The 23,312-nt window shown below is 44.9% G+C and overlaps 11 non-coding genes across 11 annotated transcripts; all 11 read right to left on the reverse strand.

Annotated features, from left to right (window-relative positions):
- Positions 1-1,037: 1,037 nt before the first annotated feature.
- trnai-aau (transfer RNA isoleucine (anticodon AAU)) lies at positions 1,038-1,111 on the reverse strand. The gene has a single exon. It is a non-coding gene; the product is annotated as a tRNA-Ile (tRNA).
- Positions 1,112-3,119: 2,008 nt separating this feature from the next.
- trnai-aau (transfer RNA isoleucine (anticodon AAU)) lies at positions 3,120-3,193 on the reverse strand. The gene has a single exon. It is a non-coding gene; the product is annotated as a tRNA-Ile (tRNA).
- Positions 3,194-5,201: 2,008 nt separating this feature from the next.
- trnai-aau (transfer RNA isoleucine (anticodon AAU)) lies at positions 5,202-5,275 on the reverse strand. Its single transcript has one exon. It is a non-coding gene; the product is annotated as a tRNA-Ile (tRNA).
- A 2,008-nt stretch (positions 5,276-7,283) lies between these two features.
- Positions 7,284-7,357, reverse strand: trnai-aau (transfer RNA isoleucine (anticodon AAU)). Its single transcript has one exon. It is a non-coding gene; the product is annotated as a tRNA-Ile (tRNA).
- A 2,009-nt stretch (positions 7,358-9,366) lies between these two features.
- On the reverse strand, positions 9,367-9,440 carry trnai-aau (transfer RNA isoleucine (anticodon AAU)). Its single transcript has one exon. It is a non-coding gene; the product is annotated as a tRNA-Ile (tRNA).
- Positions 9,441-11,441: 2,001 nt separating this feature from the next.
- Positions 11,442-11,515, reverse strand: trnai-aau (transfer RNA isoleucine (anticodon AAU)). The gene has a single exon. It is a non-coding gene; the product is annotated as a tRNA-Ile (tRNA).
- Positions 11,516-13,523: 2,008 nt separating this feature from the next.
- On the reverse strand, positions 13,524-13,597 carry trnai-aau (transfer RNA isoleucine (anticodon AAU)). The gene has a single exon. It is a non-coding gene; the product is annotated as a tRNA-Ile (tRNA).
- A 2,008-nt stretch (positions 13,598-15,605) lies between these two features.
- trnai-aau (transfer RNA isoleucine (anticodon AAU)) lies at positions 15,606-15,679 on the reverse strand. Its single transcript has one exon. It is a non-coding gene; the product is annotated as a tRNA-Ile (tRNA).
- Positions 15,680-17,687: 2,008 nt separating this feature from the next.
- On the reverse strand, positions 17,688-17,761 carry trnai-aau (transfer RNA isoleucine (anticodon AAU)). Its single transcript has one exon. It is a non-coding gene; the product is annotated as a tRNA-Ile (tRNA).
- A 2,002-nt stretch (positions 17,762-19,763) lies between these two features.
- trnai-aau (transfer RNA isoleucine (anticodon AAU)) lies at positions 19,764-19,837 on the reverse strand. The gene has a single exon. It is a non-coding gene; the product is annotated as a tRNA-Ile (tRNA).
- Positions 19,838-21,846: 2,009 nt separating this feature from the next.
- Positions 21,847-21,920, reverse strand: trnai-aau (transfer RNA isoleucine (anticodon AAU)). The gene has a single exon. It is a non-coding gene; the product is annotated as a tRNA-Ile (tRNA).
- Positions 21,921-23,312: the final 1,392 nt, after the last annotated feature.

Here is a 23,312-nt window from a genome sequence, read left to right on the forward strand (position 1 = left end):
CATGCAATCGCGGCTGGATCAGTTGAGGATATCTGTTCGGAATGGACGAGTGCGACCGAAGACTGTGTTTTCAGTGCTGTCCATATCTAATGGCTCTATGATAGTGCAGGTGAAATGATAAAATAGATAAATAAAAAAAAGAAGTAAAATTGTCTGAAGTTGTTGAATTCAAACAACTTCAGGTAATTTTATTTCAATTATTTTATTTATCTTTTTTAGTTGTGTTTTTTTTCACTGTTCTGTACCTCTTATTTCTTGACTGTCTCTCTTTCTCTCGCTCCCCACTCTCTCAATACCTTTTTCCTCTCCTCTTCCCGCTTTGCTACCCTTCTCCCCTGTTTTCCATTTTGTCTCGGCTTGACCCATCCCTCACATATTTTGTCACATAGCGCTGGCTTCAGCCTGCGTCATTCACGCCTCTTAATCTCCCTTTAATCTCTCCATGCACTGTCATTATCACCTTTGCATCTGGAGCCTTGACTCACCTTCTCTCAGCGTGGTATAAATAGCTCCATAATACTCCCCCTTTGTTTTTATCTTTATCTTTAATCAGTTAGACTCGAAACGTCAGCTCTTTTCTCTCCTTGCAGATGGTGCCAGACCTGCTGAGATTATCCAGCATTTTCTCTTTTGGTTTCAGCTTCCAGCATCCGCAGTAATTTGCTTTTATGAATGGCTCTATGATATTGCTGGTGATATGATAACTCCCAGTGTCGATGCATGAGAGGTGAGCAAGCGAACGAATTGCGTCTGGAAGTCGTGTGACGAGTATTAACAGAGATCCAGGAAAATAACACGAACGAATCTTTGATTAAATTGAAGCCTGAACTCCGGTTCTCCTCCGAGACTGTGCCAGGTCTGTCGAATACTGCACATATTTCATGTTTTGCATTTGTTGGTGAAAACAACTGAGACTGGCTGTTTTGCTGCAGCCATCACGGGTACTAACCCTGTCAAATGCTTTATTGCGCTGATGGCGCTTCCCGCTTTGTGGAGTACGTCGTTTGGAAACACAGCAACGACACAAGCGCTGCATGTGGTCAGTGTGGGGATCGAACCCACGACCTTGGCGTTATTAGCACCACGCTCTAACCAGCTGAGCTAACCGACCAACGCCGGCGGGCCACCGAACGCAAATGGCTATATTGCCGGTGCTCACATCCATGGCTGCTCTGCATTTTCTGCTTCTACGATAGTCTGAAGTATTTCCTTTCGTTGCAAAGCTTTTCAACAAAAAAAACATTTACTTTTCCGAACGCGCATACTCGAGTTAACCATTTGCTCTGATATCTAAAATTAAACACAATGTCCGGACGCATGCAATTTCAATCGCAACGCCACCAGCTCAGCTGCAGCTTCTCACGTTGACAAATTTCGTCTGGAGAACCGTACCTTCAACGATCGCTCACTGTTCTTCTGGATACTCACAGACCTTTGGAGTCAGGGTTATGTGCTGCTGATTAACTGCTACGAACCTTACGCCAAATGCATTGGAATTGTAATCTATCAGTGGGGTTCTTTCTGCTCCCGAACGACGCAGTTGCTTTGGTGTCAGCAACAGCTCAGAAGTCAATTGCACGTTTTGCTCAATGACTCATGTTGCTTATGCAATCTTCGTTTGACCGCATATTTAGCAAGTTATCAGGCCTTCCTGCAGAGTTTGTCCGCGACAGGTCAGCTGCTAAAATGATTGCTTCAGACAGCATGCCCCTACACCCTACATTTGAAAATGGAAAAGGTGCAAACGTTTACAGGCTGAACACTCGCTCACTATTTCGCCTGGCGCGTCAGAGGCTGGGAGCTGATCTTACGGAGGTTTTTCAATCATGATGGGAATGAATCGGGTAAATAGACAAGTTCCTTTCGCTCAGGTGGGGCAGTTCAGAACCAGAGGGTATAAATCTGGTGTGGGAGGGTGAGAATTCGAAAGGCAGTGAGGGGCAACGGTTGTACGCAGAGGGTGGTGCGTTTCTGGAATAAGTTACCAGACGAGCTGGTGATGGATGGTATAATTCCAATACTGTTAAGGAATCTGGACGTCTACTTGAATAGGAAGGGTTGAGAGAGAAATGGGTCAAGTGCATGCAATCGCGGCTGGATGAGTTGAGGATATCTGTTCGGAATGGACGAGTGCGACCGAAGACTGTGTTTTCAGTGCTGTCCATATCTAATGGCTCTATGATAGTGCAGGTGAAATGATGAAAAAGATAAATATAAAAAAGAAGTAAAATTGTCTGAAGTTGTTGAATTCAAACAACTTCAGGTAATTTTATTTCAATTATTTTATTTATCTTTTTTAGTTGTGTTTTTTTTTCACTGTTCTGTACCTCTTATTTCTTGACTGTCTCTCTTTCTCTCGCTCCCCACTCTGTCAATACCTTTTTCCTCTCCTCTTCCCGCTTTGCTACCCTTCTCCCCTGTTTTCCATTTTGTCTCGGCTTGACCCATCCCTCACATATTTTGTCACATAGCGCTGGCTTCAGCCTGGGTCATTCACGCCTCTTAATCTCCCTTTAATCTCTCCATGCACTGTCATTATCACCTTTGCATCTGGAGCCTTGACTCACCTTCTCTCAGCGTGGTATAAATAGCTCCATAATACTCCCCCTTTGTTTTTATCTTTATCTTTAATCAGTTAGACTCGAAACGTCAGCTCTTTTCTCTCCTTGCAGATGGTGCCAGACCTGCTGAGATTATCCAGCATTTTCTCTTTTGGTTTCAGCTTCCAGCATCCGCAGTAATTTGCTTTTATGAATGGCTCTATGATATTGCTGGTGATATGATAACTCCCAGTGTCGATGCATGAGAGGTGAGCAAGCGAACGAATTGCGTCTGGAAGTCGTGTGACGAGTATTAACAGAGATCCAGGAAAATAACACGAACGAATCTTTGATTAAATTGAAGCCTGAACTCCGGTTCTCCTCCGAGACTGTGCCAGGTCTGTCGAATACTGCACATATTTCATGTTTTGCATTTGTTGGTGAAAACAACTGAGACTGGCTGTTTTGCTGCAGCCATCACGGGTACTAACCCTGTCAAATGCTTTCTTGCGCTGATGGCGCTTCCTGCTTTGTGGAGTACGTCGTTTGGAAACACAGCAACGACACAAGCGCTGCATGTGGTCAGTGTGGGGATCGAACCCACGACCTTGGCGTTATTAGCACCACGCTCTAACCAGCTGAGCTAACCGACCAACGCCGGCGGGCCACCGAACGCAAATGGCTATATTGCCGGTGCTCACATCCATGGCTGCTCTGCATTTTCTGCTTCTACGATAGTCTGAAGTATTTCCTTTCGTTGCAAAGCTTTTCAACAAAAAAAACATTTACTTTTCCGAACGCGCATACTCGAGTTAACCATTTGCTCTGATATCTAAAATTAAACACAATGTCTGGACGCATGCAATTTCAATCGCAACGCCACCAGCTCAGCTGCAGCTTCTCACGTTGACAAATTTCGTCTGGAGAACCGTACCTTCAACGATCGCTCACTGTTCTTCTGGATACTCACAGACCTTTGGAGTCAGGGTTATGTGCTGCTGATTAACTGCTACGAACCTTACGCCAAATGCATTGGAATTGTAATCTACCAGTGGGGTTCTTTCTGCTCCCGAACGACGCAGTTGCTTTGGTGTCAGCAACAGCTCAGAAGTCAATTGCACGTTTTGCTCAATGACTCATGTTGCTTATGCAATCTTCGTTTGACCGCATATTTAGCAAGTTATCAGGCCTTCCTGCAGAGTTTGTCCGCGACAGGTCAGCTGCTAAAATGATTGCTTCAGACAGCATGCCCCTACACCCTACATTTGAAAATGGAAAAGGTGCAAACGTTTACAGGCTGAACACTCGCTCACTATTTCGCCTGGCGCGTCAGAGGCTGGGAGCTGATCTTACGGAGGTTTTTCAATCATGATGGGAATGAATCGGGTAAATAGACAAGTTCCTTTCGCTCAGGTGGGGCAGTTCAGAACCAGAGGGTATAAATCTGGTGTGGGAGGGTGAGAATTCGAAAGGCAGTGAGGGGCAACGGTTGTACGCAGAGGGTGGTGCGTTTCTGGAATAAGTTACCAGACGAGCTGGTGATGGATGGTATAATTCCAATACTGTTAAGGAATCTGGACGTCTACTTGAATAGGAAGGGTTGAGAGAGAAATGGGTCAAGTGCATGCAATCGCGGCTGGATCAGTTGAGGATATCTGTTCGGAATGGACGAGTGCGACCGAAGACTGTGTTTTCAGTGCTGTCCATATCTAATGGCTCTATGATAGTGCAGGTGAAATGATAAAAAAGATAAATAAAAAAAAGAAGTAAAATTGTCTGAAGTTGTTGAATTCAAACAACTTCAGGTAATTTTATTTCAATTATTTTATTTATCTTTTTTAGTTGTGTTTTTTTTTCACTGTTCTGTACCTCTTATTTCTTGACTGTCTCTCTTTCTCTCGCTCCCCACTCTCTCAATACCTTTTTCCTCTCCTCTTCCCGCTTTGCTACCCTTCTCCCCTGTTTTCCATTTTGTCTCGGCTTGACCCATCCCTCACATATTTTGTCACATAGCGCTGGCTTCAGCCTGCGTCATTCACGCCTCTTAATCTCCCTTTAATCTCTCCATGCACTGTCATTATCACCTTTGCATCTGGAGCCTTGACTCACCTTCTCTCAGCGTGGTATAAATAGCTCCATAATACTCCCCCTTTGTTTTTATCTTTATCTTTAATCAGTTAGACTCGAAACGTCAGCTCTTTTCTCTCCTTGCAGATGGTGCCAGACCTGCTGAGATTATCCAGCATTTTCTCTTTTGGTTTCAGCTTCCAGCATCCGCAGTAATTTGCTTTTATGAATGGCTCTATGATATTGCTGGTGATATGATAACTCCCAGTGTCGATGCATGAGAGGTGAGCAAGCGAACGAATTGCGTCTGGAAGTCGTGTGACGAGTATTAACAGAGATCCAGGAAAATAACACGAACGAATCTTTGATTAAATTGAAGCCTGAACTCCGGTTCTCCTCCGAGACTGTGCCAGGTCTGTCGAATACTGCACATATTTCATGTTTTGCATTTGTTGGTGAAAACAACTGAGACTGGCTGTTTTGCTGCAGCCATCACGGGTACTAACCCTGTCAAATGCTTTATTGCGCTGATGGCGCTTTCTGCTTTGTGGAGTACGTCGTTTGGAAACACAGCAACGACACAAGCGCTGCATGTGGTCAGTGTGGGGATCGAACCCACGACCTTGGCGTTATTAGCACCACGCTCTAACCAGCTGAGCTAACCGACCAACGCCGGCGGGCCACCGAACGCAAATGGCTATATTGCCGGTGCTCACATCCATGGCTGCTCTGCATTTTCTGCTTCTACGATAGTCTGAAGTATTTCCTTTCGTTGCAAAGCTTTTCAACAAAAAAAACATTTACTTTTCCGAACGCGCATACTCGAGTTAACCATTTGCTCTGATATCTAAAATTAAACACAATGTCTGGACGCATGCAATTTCAATCGCAACGCCACCAGCTCAGCTGCAGCTTCTCACGTTGACAAATTTCGTCTGGAGAACCGTACCTTCAACGATCGTTCACTGTTCTTCTGGATACTCACAGACCTTTGGAGTCAGGGTTATGTGCTGCTGATTAACTGCTACGAACCTTACGCCAAATGCATTGGAATTGTAATCTATCAGTGGGGTTCTTTCTGCTCCCGAACGACGCAGTTGCTTTGGTGTCAGCAACAGCTCAGAAGTCAATTGCACGTTTTGCTCAATGACTCATGTTGCTTATGCAATCTTCGTTTGACCGCATATTTAGCAAGTTATCAGGCCTTCCTGCAGAGTTTGTCCGCGACAGGTCAGCTGCTAAAATGATTGCTTCAGACAGCATGCCCCTACACCCTACATTTGAAAATGGAAAAGGTGCAAACGTTTACAGGCTGAACACTCGCTCACTATTTCGCCTGGCGCGTCAGAGGCTGGGAGCTGATCATACGGAGGTTTTTCAATCATGATGGGAATGAATCGGGTAAATAGACAAGTTCCTTTCGCTCAGGTGGGGCAGTTCAGAACCAGAGGGTATAAATCTGGTGTGGGAGGGTGAGAATTCGAAAGGCAGTGAGGGGCAACGGTTGTACGCAGAGGGTGGTGCGTTTCTGGAATAAGTTACCAGACGAGCTGGTGATGGATGGTATAATTCCAATACTGTTAAGGAATCTGGACGTCTACTTGAATAGGAAGGGTTGAGAGAGAAATGGGTCAAGTGCATGCAATCGCGGCTGGATCAGTTGAGGATATCTGTTCGGAATGGACGAGTGCGACCGAAGACTGTGTTTTCAGTGCTGTCCATATCTAATGGCTCTATGATAGTGCAGGTGAAATGATAAAAAAGATAAATAAAAAAAAGAAGTAAAATTGTCTGAAGTTGTTGAATTCAAACAACTTCAGGTAATTTTATTTCAATTATTTTATTTATCTTTTTTAGTTGTGTTTTTTTTTCACTGTTCTGTACCTCTTATTTCTTGACTGTCTCTCTTTCTCTCGCTCCCCACTCTCTCAATACCTTTTTCCTCTCCTCTTCCCGCTTTGCTACCCTTCTCCCCTGTTTTCCATTTTGTCTCGGCTTGACCCATCCCTCACATATTTTGTCACATAGCGCTGGCTTCAGCCTGGGTCATTCACGCCTCTTAATCTCCCTTTAATCTCTCCATGCACTGTCATTATCACCTTTGCATCTGGAGCCTTGACTCACCTTCTCTCAGCGTGGTATAAATAGCTCCATAATACTCCCCCTTTGTTTTTATCTTTATCTTTAATCAGTTAGACTCGAAACGTCAGCTCTTTTCTCTCCTTGCAGATGGTGCCAGACCTGCTGAGATTATCCAGCATTTTCTCTTTTGGTTTCAGCTTCCAGCATCCGCAGTAATTTGCTTTTATGAATGGCTCTATGATATTGCTGGTGATATGATAACTCCCAGTGTCGATGCATGAGAGGTGAGCAAGCGAACGAATTGCGTCTGGAAGTCGTGTGACGAGTATTAACAGAGATCCAGGAAAATAACACGAACGAATCTTTGATTAAATTGAAGCCTGAACTCCGGTTCTCCTCCGAGACTGTGCCAGGTCTGTCGAATACTGCACATATTTCATGTTTTGCATTTGTTGGTGAAAACAACTGAGACTGGCTGTTTTGCTGCAGCCATCACGGGTACTAACCCTATCAAATGCTTTATTGCGCTGATGGCGCTTCCCGCTTTGTGGAGTACGCCGTTTGGAAACACAGCAACGACACAAGCGCGGCATGTGGTCAGTGTGGGGATCGAACCCACGACCTTGGCGTTATTAGCACCACGCTCTAACCAGCTGAGCTAACCGACCAACGCCGGCGGGCCACCGAACGCAAATGGCTATATTGCCGGTGCTCACATCTATGGCTGCTCTGCATTTTCTGCTTCTACGATAGTCTGAAGTATTTCCTTTCGTTGCAAAGCTTTTCAACAAAAAAAAACATTTACTTTTCCGAACGCGCATACTCGAGTTAACCATTTGCTCTGATATCTAAAATTAAACACAATGTCCGGACGCATGCAATTTCAATCGCAACGCAACCAGCTCAGCTGCAGCTTCTCACGTTGACAAATTTCGTCTGGAGAACCGTACCTTCAACGATCGCTCACTGTTCTTCTGGATACTCACAGACCTTTGGAGTCAGGGTTATGTGCTGCTGATTAACTGCTACGAACCTTACGCCAAATGCATTGGAATTGTAATCTATCAGTGGGGTTCTTTCTGCTCCCGAACGACGCAGTTGCTTTGGTGTCAGCAACAGCTCAGAAGTCAATTGCACGTTTTGCTCAATGACTCATGTTGCTTATGCAATCTTCGTTTGACCGCATATTTAGCAAGTTATCAGGCCTTCCTGCAGAGTTTGTCCGCGACAGGTCAGCTGCTAAAATGATTGCTTCAGACAGCATGCCCCTACACCCTACATTTGAAAATGGAAAAGGTGCAAACGTTTACAGGCTGAACACTCGCTCACTATTTCGCCTGGCGCGTCAGAGGCTGGGAGCTGATCTTACGGAGGTTTTTCAATCATGATGGGAATGAATCGGGTAAATAGACAAGTTCCTTTCGCTCAGGTGGGGCAGTTCAGAACCAGAGGGTATAAATCTGGTGTGGGAGGGTGAGAATTCGAAAGGCAGTGAGGGGCAACGGTTGTACGCAGAGGGTGGTGCGTTTCTGGAATAAGTTACCAGACGAGCTGGTGATGGATGATATAATTCCAATACTGTTAAGGAATCTGGACGTCTACTTGAATAGGAAGGGTTGAGAGAGAAATGGGTCAAGTGCATGCAATCGCGGCTGGATCAGTTGAGGATATCTGTTCGGAATGGACGAGTGCGACCGAAGACTGTGTTTTCAGTGCTGTCCATATCTAATGGCTCTATGATAGTGCAGGTGAAATGATAAAAAAGATAAATATAAAAAAGAAGTAAAATTGTCTGAAGTTGTTGAATTCAAACAACTTCAGGTAATTTTATTTCAATTATTTTATTTATCTTTTTTAGTTGTGTTTTTTTTTCACTGTTCTGTACCTCTTATTTCTTGACTGTCTCTCTTTCTCTCGCTCCCCACTCTCTCAATACCTTTTTCCTCTCCTCTTCCCGCTTTGCTACCCTTCTCCCCTGTTTTCCATTTTGTCTCGGCTTGACCCATCCCTCACATATTTTGTCACATAGCGCTGGCTTCAGCCTGCGTCATTCACGCCTCTTAATCTCCCTTTAATCTCTCCATGCACTGTCATTATCACCTTTGCATCTGGAGCCTTGACTCACCTTCTCTCAGCGTGGTATAAATAGCTCCATAATACTCCCCCTTTGTTTTTATCTTTATCTTTAATCAGTTAGACTCGAAACGTCAGCTCTTTTCTCTCCTTGCAGATGGTGCCAGACCTGCTGAGATTATCCAGCATTTTCTCTTTTGGTTTCAGCTTCCAGCATCCGCAGTAATTTGCTTTTATGAATGGCTCTATGATATTGCTGGTGATATGATAACTCCCAGTGTCGATGCATGAGAGGTGAGCAAGCGAACGAATTGCGTCTGGAAGTCGTGTGACGAGTATTAACAGAGATCCAGGAAAATAACACGAACGAATCTTTGATTAAATTGAAGCCTGAACTCCGGTTCTCCTCCGAGACTGTGCCAGGTCTGTCGAATACTGCACATATTTCATGTTTTGCATTTGTTCGTGAAAACAACTGAGACTGGTTGTTTTGCTGCAGCCATCACGGGTACTAACCCTGTCAAATGCTTTATTGCGCTGATGGCGCTTCCTGCTTTGTGGAGTACGTCGTTTGGAAACACAGCAACGACACAAGCGCTGCATGTGGTCAGTGTGGGGATCGAACCCACGACCTTGGCGTTATTAGCACCACGCTCTAACCAGCTGAGCTAACCGACCAACGCCGGCGGGCCACCGAACGCAAATGGCTATATTGCCGGTGCTCACATCCATGGCTGCTCTGCATTTTCTGCTTCTACGATAGTCTGAAGTATTTCCTTTCGTTGCAAAGCTTTTCAACAAAAAAAACATTTACTTTTCCGAACGCGCATACTCGAGTTAACCATTTGCTCTGATATCTAAAATTAAACACAATGTCCGGACGCATGCAATTTCAATCGCAACGCCACCAGCTCAGCTGCAGCTTCTCACGTTGACAAATTTCGTCTGGAGAACCGTACCTTCAACGATCGCTCACTGTTCTTCTGGATACTCACAGACCTTTGGAGTCAGGGTTATGTGCTGCTGATTAACTGCTACGAACCTTACGCCAAATGCATTGGAATTGTAATCTATCAGTGGGGTTCTTTCTGCTCCCGAACGACGCAGTTGCTTTGGTGTCAGCAACAGCTCAGAAGTCAATTGCACGTTTTGCTCAATGACTCATGTTGCTTATGCAATCTTCGTTTGACCACATATTTAGCAAGTTATCAGGCCTTCCTGCAGAGTTTGTCCGCGACAGGTCAGCTGCTAAAATGATTGCTTCAGACAGCATGCCCCTACACCCTACATTTGAAAATGGAAAAGGTGCAAACGTTTACAGGCTGAACACTCGCTCACTATTTCGCCTGGCGCGTCAGAGGCTGGGAGCTGATCTTACGGAGGTTTTTCAATCATGATGGGAATGAATCGGGTAAATAGACAAGTTCCTTTCGCTCAGGTGGGGCAGTTCAGAACCAGAGGGTATAAATCTGGTGTGGGAGGGTGAGAATTCGAAAGGCAGTGAGGGGCAACGGTTGTACGCAGAGGGTGGTGCGTTTCTGGAATAAGTTACCAGACGAGCTGGTGATGGATGGTATAATTCCAATACTGTTAAGGAATCTGGACGTCTACTTGAATAGGAAGGGTTGAGAGAGAAATGGGTCAAGTGCATGCAATCGCGGCTGGATCAGTTGAGGATATCTGTTCGGAATGGACGAGTGCGACCGAAGACTGTGTTTTCAGTGCTGTCCATATCTAATGGCTCTATGATAGTGCAGGTGAAATGATGAAAAAGATAAATATAAAAAAGAAGTAAAATTGTCTGAAGTTGTTGAATTCAAACAACTTCAGGTAATTTTATTTCAATTATTTTATTTATCTTTTTTAGTTGTGTTTTTTTTTCACTGTTCTGTACCTCTTATTTCTTGACTGTCTCTCTTTCTCTCGCTCCCCACTCTGTCAATACCTTTTTCCTCTCCTCTTCCCGCTTTGCTACCCTTCTCCCCTGTTTTCCATTTTGTCTCGGCTTGACCCATCCCTCACATATTTTGTCACATAGCGCTGGCTTCAGCCTGCGTCATTCACGCCTCTTAATCTCCCTTTAATCTCTCCATGCACTGTCATTATCACCTTTGCATCTGGAGCCTTAACTCACCTTCTCTCAGCGTGGTATAAATAGCTCCATAATACTCCCCCTTTGTTTTTATCTTTATCTTTAATCAGTTAGACTCGAAACGTCAGCTCTTTTCTCTCCTTGCAGATGGTGCCAGACCTGCTGAGATTATCCAGCATTTTCTCTTTTGGTTTCAGCTTCCAGCATCCGCAGTAATTTGCTTTTATGAATGGCTCTATGATATTGCTGGTGATATGATAACTCCCAGTGTCGATGCATGAGAGGTGAGCAAGCGAACGAATTGCGTCTGGAAGTCGTGTGACGAGTATTAACAGAGATCCAGGAAAATAACACGAACGAATCTTTGATTAAATTGAAGCCTGAACTCCGGTTCTCCTCCGAGACTGTGCCAGGTCTGTCGAATACTGCACATATTTCATGTTTTGCATTTGTTGGTGAAAACAACTGAGACTGGCTGTTTTGCTGCAGCCATCACGGGTACTAACCCTGTCAAATGCTTTATTGCGCTGATGGCGCTTCCTGGAGTACGTCGTTTGGAAACACAGCAACGACACAAGCGCTGCATGTGGTCAGTGTGGGGATCGAACCCACGACCTTGGCGTTATTAGTACCACGCTCTAACCAGCTGAGCTAACCGACCAACGCCGGCGAGCCACCGAACGCAAATGGCTATATTGCCGGTGCTCACATCCATGGCTGCTCTGCATTTTCTGCTTCTACGATAGTCTGAAGTATTTCCTTTCGTTGCAAAGCTTTTCAACAAAAAAAACATTTACATTTCCGAACGCGCATACTCGAGTTAACCATTTGCTCTGATATCTAAAATTAAACACAATGTCTGGACGCATGCAAATTCAATCGCAACGCCACCAGCTCAGCTGCAGCTTCTCACGTTGACAAATTTCGTCTGGAGAACCGTACCTTCAACGATCGCTCACTGTTCTTCTGGATACTCACAGACCTTTGGAGTCAGGGTTATGTGCTGCTGATTAACTGCTACGAACCTTACGCCAAATGCATTGGAATTGTAATCTATCAGTGGGGTTCTTTCTGCTCCCGAACGACGCAGTTGCTTTGGTGTCAGCAACAGCTCAGAAGTCAATTGCACGTTTTGCTCAATGACTCATGTTGCTTATGCAATCTTCGTTTGACCGCATATTTAGCAAGTTATCAGGCCTTCCTGCAGAGTTTGTCCGCGACAGGTCAGCTGCTAAAATGATTGCTTCAGACAGCATGCCCCTACACCCTACATTTGAAAATTGTAAAGGTGCAAACGTTTACAGGCTGAACACTCGCTCACTATTTCGCCTGGCGCGTCAGAGGCTGGGAGCTGATCTTACGGAGGTTTTTCAATCATGATGGGAATGAATCGGGTAAATAGACAAGTTCCTTTCGCTCAGGTGGGGCAGTTCAGAACCAGAGGGTATAAATCTGGTGTGGGAGGGTGAGAATTCGAAAGGCAGTGAGGGGCAACGGTTGTACGCAGAGGGTGGTGCGTTTCTGGAATAAGTTACCAGACGAGCTGGTGATGGATGGTATAATTCCAATACTGTTAAGGAATCTGGACGTCTACTTGAATAGGAAGGGTTGAGAGAGAAATGGGTCAAGTGCATGCAATCGCGGCTGGATCAGTTGAGGATATCTGTTCGGAATGGACGAGTGCGACCGAAGACTGTGTTTTCAGTGCTGTCCATATCTAATGGCTCTATGATAGTGCAGGTGAAATGATAAAAAAGATAAATATAAAAAAGAAGTAAAATTGTCTGAAGTTGTTGAATTCAAACAACTTCAGGTAATTTTATTTCAATTATTTTATTTATCTTTTTTAGTTGTGTTTTTTTTTCACTGTTCTGTACCTCTTATTTCTTGACTGTCTCTCTTTCTCTCGCTCCCCACTCTGTCAATACCTTTTTCCTCTCCTCTTCCCGCTTTGCTACCCTTCTCCCCTGTTTTCCATTTTGTCTCGGCTTGACCCATCCCTCACATATTTTGTCACATAGCGCTGGCTTCAGCCTGCGTCATTCACGCCTCTTAATCTCCCTTTAATCTCTCCATGCACTGTCAATATCACCTTTGCATCTGGAGCCTTGACTCACCTTCTCTCAGCGTGGTATAAATAGCTCCATAATACTCCCCCTTTGTTTTTATCTTTATCTTTAATCAGTTAGACTCGAAACGTCAGCTCTTTTCTCTCCTTGCAGATGGTGCCAGACCTGCTGAGATTATCCAGCATTTTCTCTTTTGGTTTCAGCTTCCAGCATCCGCAGTAATTTGCTTTTATGAATGGCTCTATGATATTGCTGGTGATATGATAACTCCCAGTGTCGATGCATGAGAGGTGAGCAAGCGAACGAATTGCGTCTGGAAGTCGTGTGACGAGTATTAACAGAGATCCAGGAAAATAACACGAACGAATCTTTGATTAAATTGAAGCCTGAACTCCGGTTCTCCTCCGAGACTGTGCCAGGTCTGTCGAATACTGCACATATTTCATGTTTTGCATTTGTTGGTGAAAACAACTGAGACTGGCTGTTTTGCTGCAGCCATCACGGGTACTAACCCTGTCAAATGCTTTATTGCGCTGATGGCGCTTCCTGCTTTGTGGAGTACGTCGTTTGGAAACACAGCAACGACACAAGCGCTGCATGTGGTCAGTGTGGGGATCGAACCCACGACCTTGGCGTTATTAGCACCACGCTCTAACCAGCTGAGCTAACCGACCAACGCCGGCGGGCCACCGAACGCAAATGGCTATATTGCCGGTGCTCACATCCATGGCTGCTCTGCATTTTCTGCTTCTACGATAGTCTGAAGTATTTCCTTTCGTTGCAAAGCTTTTAAACAAAAAAAACATTTACTTTTCCGAACGCGCATACTCGAGTTAACCATTTGCTCTGATATCTAAAATTAAACACAATGTCTGGACGCATGCAATTTCAATCGCAACGCCACCAGCTCAGCTGCAGCTTCTCACGTTGACAAATTTCGTCTGGAGAACCGTACCTTCAACGATCGCTCACTGTTCTTCTGGATACTCACAGACCTTTGGAGTCAGGGTTATGTGCTGCTGATTAACTGCTACGAACCTTACGCCAAATGCATTGGAATTGTAATCTATCAGTGGGGTTCTTTCTGCTCCCGAACGACGCAGTTGCTTTGGTGTCAGCAACAGCTCAGAAGTCAATTGCACGTTTTGCTCAATGACTCATGTTGCTTATGCAATCTTCGTTTGACCGCATATTTAGCAAGTTATCAGGCCTTCCTGCAGAGTTTGTCCGCGACAGGTCAGCTGCTAAAATGATTGCTTCAGACAGCATGCCCCTACACCCTACATTTGAAAATGGAAAAGGTGCAAACGTTTACAGGCTGAACACTCGCTCACTATTTCGCCTGGCGCGTCAGAGGCTGGGAGCTGATCTTACGGAGGTTTTTCAATCATGATGGGAATGAATCGGGTAAATAGACAAGTTCCTTTCGCTCAGGTGGGGCAGTTCAGAACCAGAGGGTATAAATCTGGTGTGGGAGGGTGAGAATTCGAAAGGCAGTGAGGGGCAACGGTTGTACGCAGAGGGTGGTGCGTTTCTGGAATAAGTTACCAGACGAGCTGGTGATGGATGGTATAATTCCAATACTGTTAAGGAATCTGGACGTCTACTTGAATAGGAAGGGTTGAGAGAGAAATGGGTCAAGTGCATGCAATCGCGGCTGGATCAGTTGAGGATATCTGTTCGGAATGGACGAGTGCGACCGAAGACTGTGTTTTCAGTGCTGTCCATATCTAATGGCTCTATGATAGTGCAGGTGAAATGATAAAATAGATAAATAAAAAAAAGAAGTAAAATTGTCTGAAGTTGTTGAATTCAAACAACTTCAGGTAATTTTATTTCAATTATTTTATTTATCTTTTTTAGTTGTGTTTTTTTTTCACTGTTCTGTACCTCTTATTTCTTGACTGTCTCTCTTTCTCTCGCTCCCCACTCTCTCAATACCTTTTTCCTCTCCTCTTCCCGCTTTGCTACCCTTCTCCCCTGTTTTCCATTTTGTCTCGGCTTGACCCATCCCTCACATATTTTGTCACATAGCGCTGGCTTCAGCCTGGGTCATTCACGCCTCTTAATCTCCCTTTAATCTCTCCATGCACTGTCATTATCACCTTTGCATCTGGAGCCTTGACTCACCTTCTCTCAGCGTGGTATAAATAGCTCCATAATACTCCCCCTTTGTTTTTATCTTTATCTTTAATCAGTTAGACTCGAAACGTCAGCTCTTTTCTCTCCTTGCAGATGGTGCCAGACCTGCTGAGATTATCCAGCATTTTCTCTTTTGGTTTCAGCTTCCAGCATCCGCAGTAATTTGCTTTTATGAATGGCTCTATGATATTGCTGGTGATATGATAACTCCCAGTGTCGATGCATGAGAGGTGAGCAAGCGAACGAATTGCGTCTGGAAGTCGTGTGACGAGTATTAACAGAGATCCAGGAAAATAACACGAACGAATCTTTGATTAAATTGAAGCCTGAACTCCGGTTCTCCTCCGAGACTGTGCCAGGTCTGTCGAATACTGCACATATTTCATGTTTTGCATTTGTTGGTGAAAACAACTGAGACTGGCTGTTTTGCTGCAGCCATCACGGGTACTAACCCTGTCAAATGCTTTATTGCGCTGATGGCGCTTCCTGCTTTGTGGAGTACGTCGTTTGGAAACACAGCAACGACACAAGCGCTGCATGTGGTCAGTGTGGGGATCGAACCCACGACCTTGGCGTTATTAGCACCACGCTCTAACCAGCTGAGCTAACCGACCAACGCCGGCGGGCCACCGAACGCAAATGGCTATATTGCCGGTGCTCACATCCATGGCTGCTCTGCATTTTCTGCTTCTACGATAGTCTGAAGTATTTCCTTTCGTTGCAAAGCTTTTAAACAAAAAAAACATTTACTTTTCCGAACGCGCATACTCGAGTTAACCATTTGCTCTGATATCTAAAATTAAACACAATGTCTGGACGCATGCAAATTCAATCGCAACGCCACCAGCTCAGCTGCAGCTTCTCACGTTGACAAATTTCGTCTGGAGAACCGTACCTTCAACGATCGCTCACTGTTCTTCTGGATACTCACAGACCTTTGGAGTCAGGGTTATGTGCTGCTGATTAACTGCTACGAACCTTACGCCAAATGCATTGGAATTGTAATCTATCAGTGGGGTTCTTTCTGCTCCCGAACGACGCAGTTGCTTTGGTGTCAGCAACAGCTCAGAAGTCAATTGCACGTTTTGCTCAATGACTCATGTTGCTTATGCAATCTTCGTTTGACCGCATATTTAGCAAGTTATCAGGCCTTCCTGCAGAGTTTGTCCGCGACAGGTCAGCTGCTAAAATGATTGCTTCAGACAGCATGCCCCTACACCCTACATTTGAAAATGGAAAAGGTGCAAACGTTTACAGGCTGAACACTCGCTCACTATTTCGCCTGGCGCGTCAGAGGCTGGGAGCTGATCTTACGGAGGTTTTTCAATCATGATGGGAATGAATCGGGTAAATAGACAAGTTCCTTTCGCTCAGGTGGGGCAGTTCAGAACCAGAGGGTATAAATCTGGTGTGGGAGGGTGAGAATTCGAAAGGCAGTGAGGGGCAACGGTTGTACGCAGAGGGTGGTGCGTTTCTGGAATAAGTTACCAGACGAGCTGGTGATGGATGGTATAATTCCAATACTGTTAAGGAATCTGGACGTCTACTTGAATAGGAAGGGTTGAGAGAGAAATGGGTCAAGTGCATGCAATCGCGGCTGGATCAGTTGAGGATATCTGTTCGGAATGGACGAGTGCGACCGAAGACTGTGTTTTCAGTGCTGTCCATATCTAATGGCTCTATGATAGTGCAGGTGAAATGATAAAAAAGATAAATATAAAAAAGAAGTAAAATTGTCTGAAGTTGTTGAATTCAAACAACTTCAGGTAATTTTATTTCAATTATTTTATTTATCTTTTTTAGTTGTGTTTTTTTTTCACTGTTCTGTACCTCTTATTTCTTGACTGTCTCTCTTTCTCTCGCTCCCCACTCTCTCAATACCTTTTTCCTCTCCTCTTCCCGCTTTGCTACCCTTCTCCCCTGTTTTCCATTTTGTCTCGGCTTGACCCATCCCTCACATATTTTGTCACATAGCGCTGGCTTCAGCCTGCGTCATTCACGCCTCTTAATCTCCCTTTAATCTCTCCATGCACTGTCATTATCACCTTTGCATCTGGAGCCTTGACTCACCTTCTCTCAGCGTGGTATAAATAGCTCCATAATACTCCCCCTTTGTTTTTATCTTTATCTTTAATCAGTTAGACTCGAAACGTCAGCTCTTTTCTCTCCTTGCAGATGGTGCCAGACCTGCTGAGATTATCCAGCATTTTATCTTTTGGTTTCAGCTTCCAGCATCCGCAGTAATTTGCTTTTATGAATGGCTCTATGATATTGCTGGTGATATGATAACTCCCAGTGTCGATGCATGAGAGGTGAGCAAGCGAACGAATTGCGTCTGGAAGTCGTGTGACGAGTATTAACAGAGATCCAGGAAAATAACACGAACGAATCTTTGATTAAATTGAAGCCTGAACTCCGGTTCTCCTCCGAGACTGTGCCAGGTCTGTCGAATACTGCACATATTTCATGTTTTGCATTTGTTGGTGAAAACAACTGAGACTGGCTGTTTTGCTGCAGCCATCACGGGTACTAACCCTGTCAAATGCTTTATTGCGCTGATGGCGCTTCCCGCTTTGTGGAGTACGTCGTTTGGAAACACAGCAACGACACAAGCGCTGCATGTGGTCAGTGTGGGGATCGAACCCACGACCTTGGCGTTATTAGCACCACGCTCTAACCAGCTGAGCTAACCGACCAACGCCAGCGGGCCACCGAACGCAAATGGCTATATTGCCGGTGCTCACATCCATGGCTGCTCTGCATTTTCTGCTTCTACGATAGTCTGAAGTATTTCCTTTCGTTGCAAAGCTTTTCAACAAAAAAAACATTTACTTTTCCGAACGCGCATACTCGAGTTAACCATTTGCTCTGATATCTAAAATTAAACACAATGTCCGGACGCATGCAATTTCAATCGCAACGCCACCAGCTCAGCTGCAGCTTCTCACGTTGACAAATTTCGTCTGGAGAACCGTACCTTCAACGATCGCTCACTGTTCTTCTGGATACTCACAGACCTTTGGAGTCAGGGTTATGTGCTGCTGATTAACTGCTACGAACCTTACGCCAAATGCATTGGAATTGTAATCTATCAGTGGGGTTCTTTCTGCTCCCGAACGACGCAGTTGCTTTGGTGTCAGCAACAGCTCAGAAGTCAATTGCACGTTTTGCTCAATGACTCATGTTGCTTATGCAATCTTCGTTTGACCGCATATTTAGCAAGTTATCAGGCCTTCCTGCAGAGTTTGTCCGCGACAGGTCAGCTGCTAAAATGATTGCTTCAGACAGCATGCCCCTACACCCTACATTTGAAAATGGAAAAGGTGCAAACGTTTACAGGCTGAACACTCGCTCACTATTTCGCCTGGCGCGTCAGAGGCTGGGAGCTGATCTTACGGAGGTTTTTCAATCATGATGGGAATGAATCGGGTAAATAGACAAGTTCCTTTCGCTCAGGTGGGGCAGTTCAGAACCAGAGGGTATAAATCTGGTGTGGGAGGGTGAGAATTCGAAAGGCAGTGAGGGGCAACGGTTGTACGCAGAGGGTGGTGCGTTTCTGGAATAAGTTACCAGACGAGCTGGTGATGGATGGTATAATTCCAATACTGTTAAGGAATCTGGACGTCTACTTGAATAGGAAGGGTTGAGAGAGAAATGGGTCAAGTGCATGCAATCGCGGCTGGATCAGTTGAGGATATCTGTTTGGAATGGACGAGTGCGACCGAAGACTGTGTTTTCAGTGCTGTCCATATCTAATGGCTCTATGATAGTGCAGGTGAAATGATAAAAAAGATAAATAAAAAAAAGAAGTAAAATTGTCTGAAGTTGTTGAATTCAAACAACTTCAGGTAATTTTATTTCAATTATTTTATTTATCTTTTTTAGTTGTGTTTTTTTTTCACTGTTCTGTACCTCTTATTTCTTGACTGTCTCTCTTTCTCTCGCTCCCCACTCTCTCAATACCTTTTTCCTCTCCTCTTCCCGCTTTGCTACCCTTCTCCCCTGTTTTCCATTTTGTCTCGGCTTGACCCATCCCTCACATATTTTGTCACATAGCGCTGGCTTCAGCCTGCGTCATTCACGCCTCTTAATCTCCCTTTAATCTCTCCATGCACTGTCATTATCACCTTTGCATCTGGAGCCTTGACTCACCTTCTCTCAGCGTGGTATAAATAGCTCCATAATACTCCCCCTTTGTTTTTATCTTTATCTTTAATCAGTTAGACTCGAAACGTCAGCTCTTTTCTCTCCTTGCAGATGGTGCCAGACCTGCTGAGATTATCCAGCATTTTCTCTTTTGGTTTCAGCTTCCAGCATCCGCAGTAATTTGCTTTTATGAATGGCTCTATGATATTGCTGGTGATATGATAACTCCCAGTGTCGATGCATGAGAGGTGAGCAAGCGAACGAATTGCGTCTGGAAGTCGTGTGACGAGTATTAACAGAGATCCAGGAAAATAACACGAACGAATCTTTGATTAAATTGAAGCCTGAACTCCGGTTCTCCTCCGAGACTGTGCCAGGTCTGTCGAATACTGCACATATTTCATGTTTTGCATTTGTTGGTGAAAACAACTGAGACTGGCTGTTTTGCTGCAGCCATCACTAACCCTATCAAATGCTTTATTGCGCTGATGGCGCTTCCCGCTTTGTGGAGTACGCCGTTTGGAAACACAGCAACGACACAAGCGCTGCATGTGGTCAGTGTGGGGATCGAACCCACGACCTTGGCGTTATTAGCACCACGCTCTAACCAGCTGAGCTAACCGACCAACGCCGGCGGGCCACCGAACGCAAATGGCTATATTGCCGGTGCTCACATCTATGGCTGCTCTGCATTTTCTGCTTCTACGATAGTCTGAAGTATTTCCTTTCGTTGCAAAGCTTTTCAACAAAAAAAAACATTTACTTTTCCGAACGCGCATACTCGAGTTAACCATTTGCTCTGATATCTAAAATTAAACACAATGTCCGGACGCATGCAATTTCAATCGCAACGCCACCAGCTCAGCTGCAGCTTCTCACGTTGACAAATTTCGTCTGGAGAACCGTACCTTCAACGATCGCTCACTGTTCTTCTGGATACTCACAGACCTTTGGAGTCAGGGTTATGTGCTGCTGATTAACTGCTACGAACCTTACGCCAAATGCATTGGAATTGTAATCTATCAGTGGGGTTCTTTCTGCTCCCGAACGACGCAGTTGCTTTGGTGTCAGCAACAGCTCAGAAGTCAATTGCACGTTTTGCTCAATGACTCATGTTGCTTATGCAATCTTCGTTTGACCACATATTTAGCAAGTTATCGGGCCTTCCTGCAGAGTTTGTCCGCGACAGGTCAGCTGCTAAAATGATTGCTTCAGACAGCATGCCCCTACACCCTACATTTGAAAATGGAAAAGGTGCAAACGGTTACAGGCTGAACACTCGCTCACTATTTCGCCTGGCGCGTCAGAGGCTGGGAGCTGATCTTACGGAGGTTTTTCAATCATGATGGGAATGAATCGGGTAAATAGACAAGTTCCTTTCGCTCAGGTGGGGCAGTTCAGAACCAGAGGGTATAAATCTGGTGTGGGAGGGTGAGAATTCGAAAGGCAGTGAGGGGCAACGGTTGTACGCAGAGGGTGGTGCGTTTCTGGAATAAGTTACCAGACGAGCTGGTGATGGATGGTATAATTCCAATACTGTTAAGGAATCTGGACGTCTACTTGAATAGGAAGGGTTGAGAGAGAAATGGGTCAAGTGCATGCAATCGCGGCTGGATGAGTTGAGGATATCTGTTCGGAATGGACGAGTGCGACCGAAGACTGTGTTTTCAGTGCTGTCCATATCTAATGGCTCTATGATAGTGCAGGTGAAATGATGAAAAAGATAAATATAAAAAAGAAGTAAAATTGTCTGAAGTTGTTGAATTCAAACAACTTCAGGTAATTTTATTTCAATTATTTTATTTATCTTTTTTAGTTGTGTTTTTTTTTCACTGTTCTGTACCTCTTATTTCTTGACTGTCTCTCTTTCTCTCGCTCCCCACTCTGTCAATACCTTTTTCCTCTCCTCTTCCCGCTTTGCTACCCTTCTCCCCTGTTTTCCATTTTGTCTCGGCTTGACCCATCCCTCACATATTTTGTCACATAGCGCTGGCTTCAGCCTGCGTCATTCACGCCTCTTAATCTCCCTTTAATCTCTCCATGCACTGTCATTATCACCTTTGCATCTGGAGCCTTGACTCACCTTCTCTCAGCGTGGTATAAATAGCTCCATAATACTCCCCCTTTGTTTTTATCTTTATCTTTAATCAGTTAGACTCGAAACGTCAGCTCTTTTCTCTCCTTGCAGATGGTGCCAGACCTGCTGAGATTATCCAGCATTTTCTCTTTTGGTTTCAGCTTCCAGCATCCGCAGTAATTTGCTTTTATGAATGGCTCTATGATATTGCTGGTGATATGATAACTCCCAGTGTCGATGCATGAGAGGTGAGCAAGCGAACGAATTGCGTCTGGAAGTCGTGTGACGAGTATTAACAGAGATCCAGGAAAATAACACGAACGAATCTTTGATTAAATTGAAGCCTGAACTCCGGTTCTCCTCCGAGACTGTGCCAGGTCTGTCGAATACTGCACATATTTCATGTTTTGCATTTGTTGGTGAAAACAACTGAGACTGGCTGTTTTGCTGTAGCCATCACGGGTACTAACCCTGTCAAATGCTTTCTTGCGCTGATGGCGCTTCCTGCTTTGTGGAGTACGTCGTTTGGAAACACAGCAACGACACAAGCGCTGCATGTGGTCAGTGTGGGGATCGAACCCACGACCTTGGCGTTATTAGCACCACACTCTAACCAGCTGAGCTAACCGACCAACGCCGGCGGGCCACCGAACGCAAATGGCTATATTGCCGGTGCTCACATCCATGGCTGCTCTGCATTTTCTGCTTCTACGATAGTCTGAAGTATTTCCTTTCGTTGCAAAGCTTTTCAACAAAAAAAACATTTACTTTTCCGAACGCGCATACTCGAGTTAACCATTTGCTCTGATATCTAAAATTAAACACAATGTCTGGACGCATGCAATTTCAATCGCAACGCCACCAGCTCAGCTGCAGCTTCTCACGTTGACAAATTTCGTCTGGAGAACCGTACCTTCAACGATCGCTCACTGTTCTTCTGGATACTCACAGACCTTTGGAGTCAGGGTTATGTGCTGCTGATTAACTGCTACGAACCTTACGCCAAATGCATTGGAATTGTAATCTACCAGTGGGGTTCTTTCTGCTCCCGAACGACGCAGTTGCTTTGGTGTCAGTAACAGCTCAGAAGTCAATTGCACGTTTTGCTCAATGACTCATGTTGCTTATGCAATCTTCGTTTGACCGCATATTTAGCAAGTTATCAGGCCTTCCTGCAGAGTTTGTCCGCGACAGGTCAGCTGCTAAAATGATTGCTTCAGACAGCATGCCCCTACACCCTACATTTGAAAATGGAAAAGGTGCAAACGTTTACAGGCTGAACACTCGCTCACTATTTCGCCTGGCGCGTCAGAGGCTGGGAGCTGATCTTACGGAGGTTTTTCAATCATGATGGGAATGAATCGGGTAAATAGACAAGTTCCTTTCGCTCAGGTGGGGCAGTTCAGAACCAGAGGGTATAAATCTGGTGTGGGAGGGTGAGAATTCGAAAGGCAGTGAGGGGCAACGGTTGTACGCAGAGGGTGGTGCGTTTCTGGAATAAGTTACCAGACGAGCTGGTGATGGATGGTATAATTCCAATACTGTTAAGGAATCTGGACGTCTACTTGAATAGGAAGGGTTGAGAGAGAAATGGGTCAAGTGCATGCAATCGCGGCTGGATCAGTTGAGGATATCTGTTCGGAATGGACGAGTGCGACCGAAGACTGTGTTTTCAGTGCTGTCCATATCTAATGGCTCTATGATAGTGCAGGTGAAATGATAAAATAGATAAATAAAAAAAAGAAGTAAAATTGTCTGAAGTTGTTGAATTCAAACAACTTCAGGTAATTTTATTTCAATTATTTTATTTATCTTTTTTAGTTGTGTTTTTTTTTCACTGTTCTGTACCTCTTATTTCTTGACTGTCTCTCTTTCTCTCGCTCCCCACTCTCTCAATACCTTTTTCCTCTCCTCTTCCCGCTTTGCTACCCTTCTCCCCTGTTTTCCATTTTGTCTCGGCTTGACCCATCCCTCACATATTTTGTCACATAGCGCTGGCTTCAGCCTGCGTCATTCACGCCTCT

Source organism: Chiloscyllium punctatum, chromosome 24, assembly GCF_047496795.1.
Source record: "Chiloscyllium punctatum isolate Juve2018m chromosome 24, sChiPun1.3, whole genome shotgun sequence".
Lineage (NCBI taxonomy): Eukaryota > Metazoa > Chordata > Chondrichthyes > Orectolobiformes > Hemiscylliidae > Chiloscyllium > Chiloscyllium punctatum.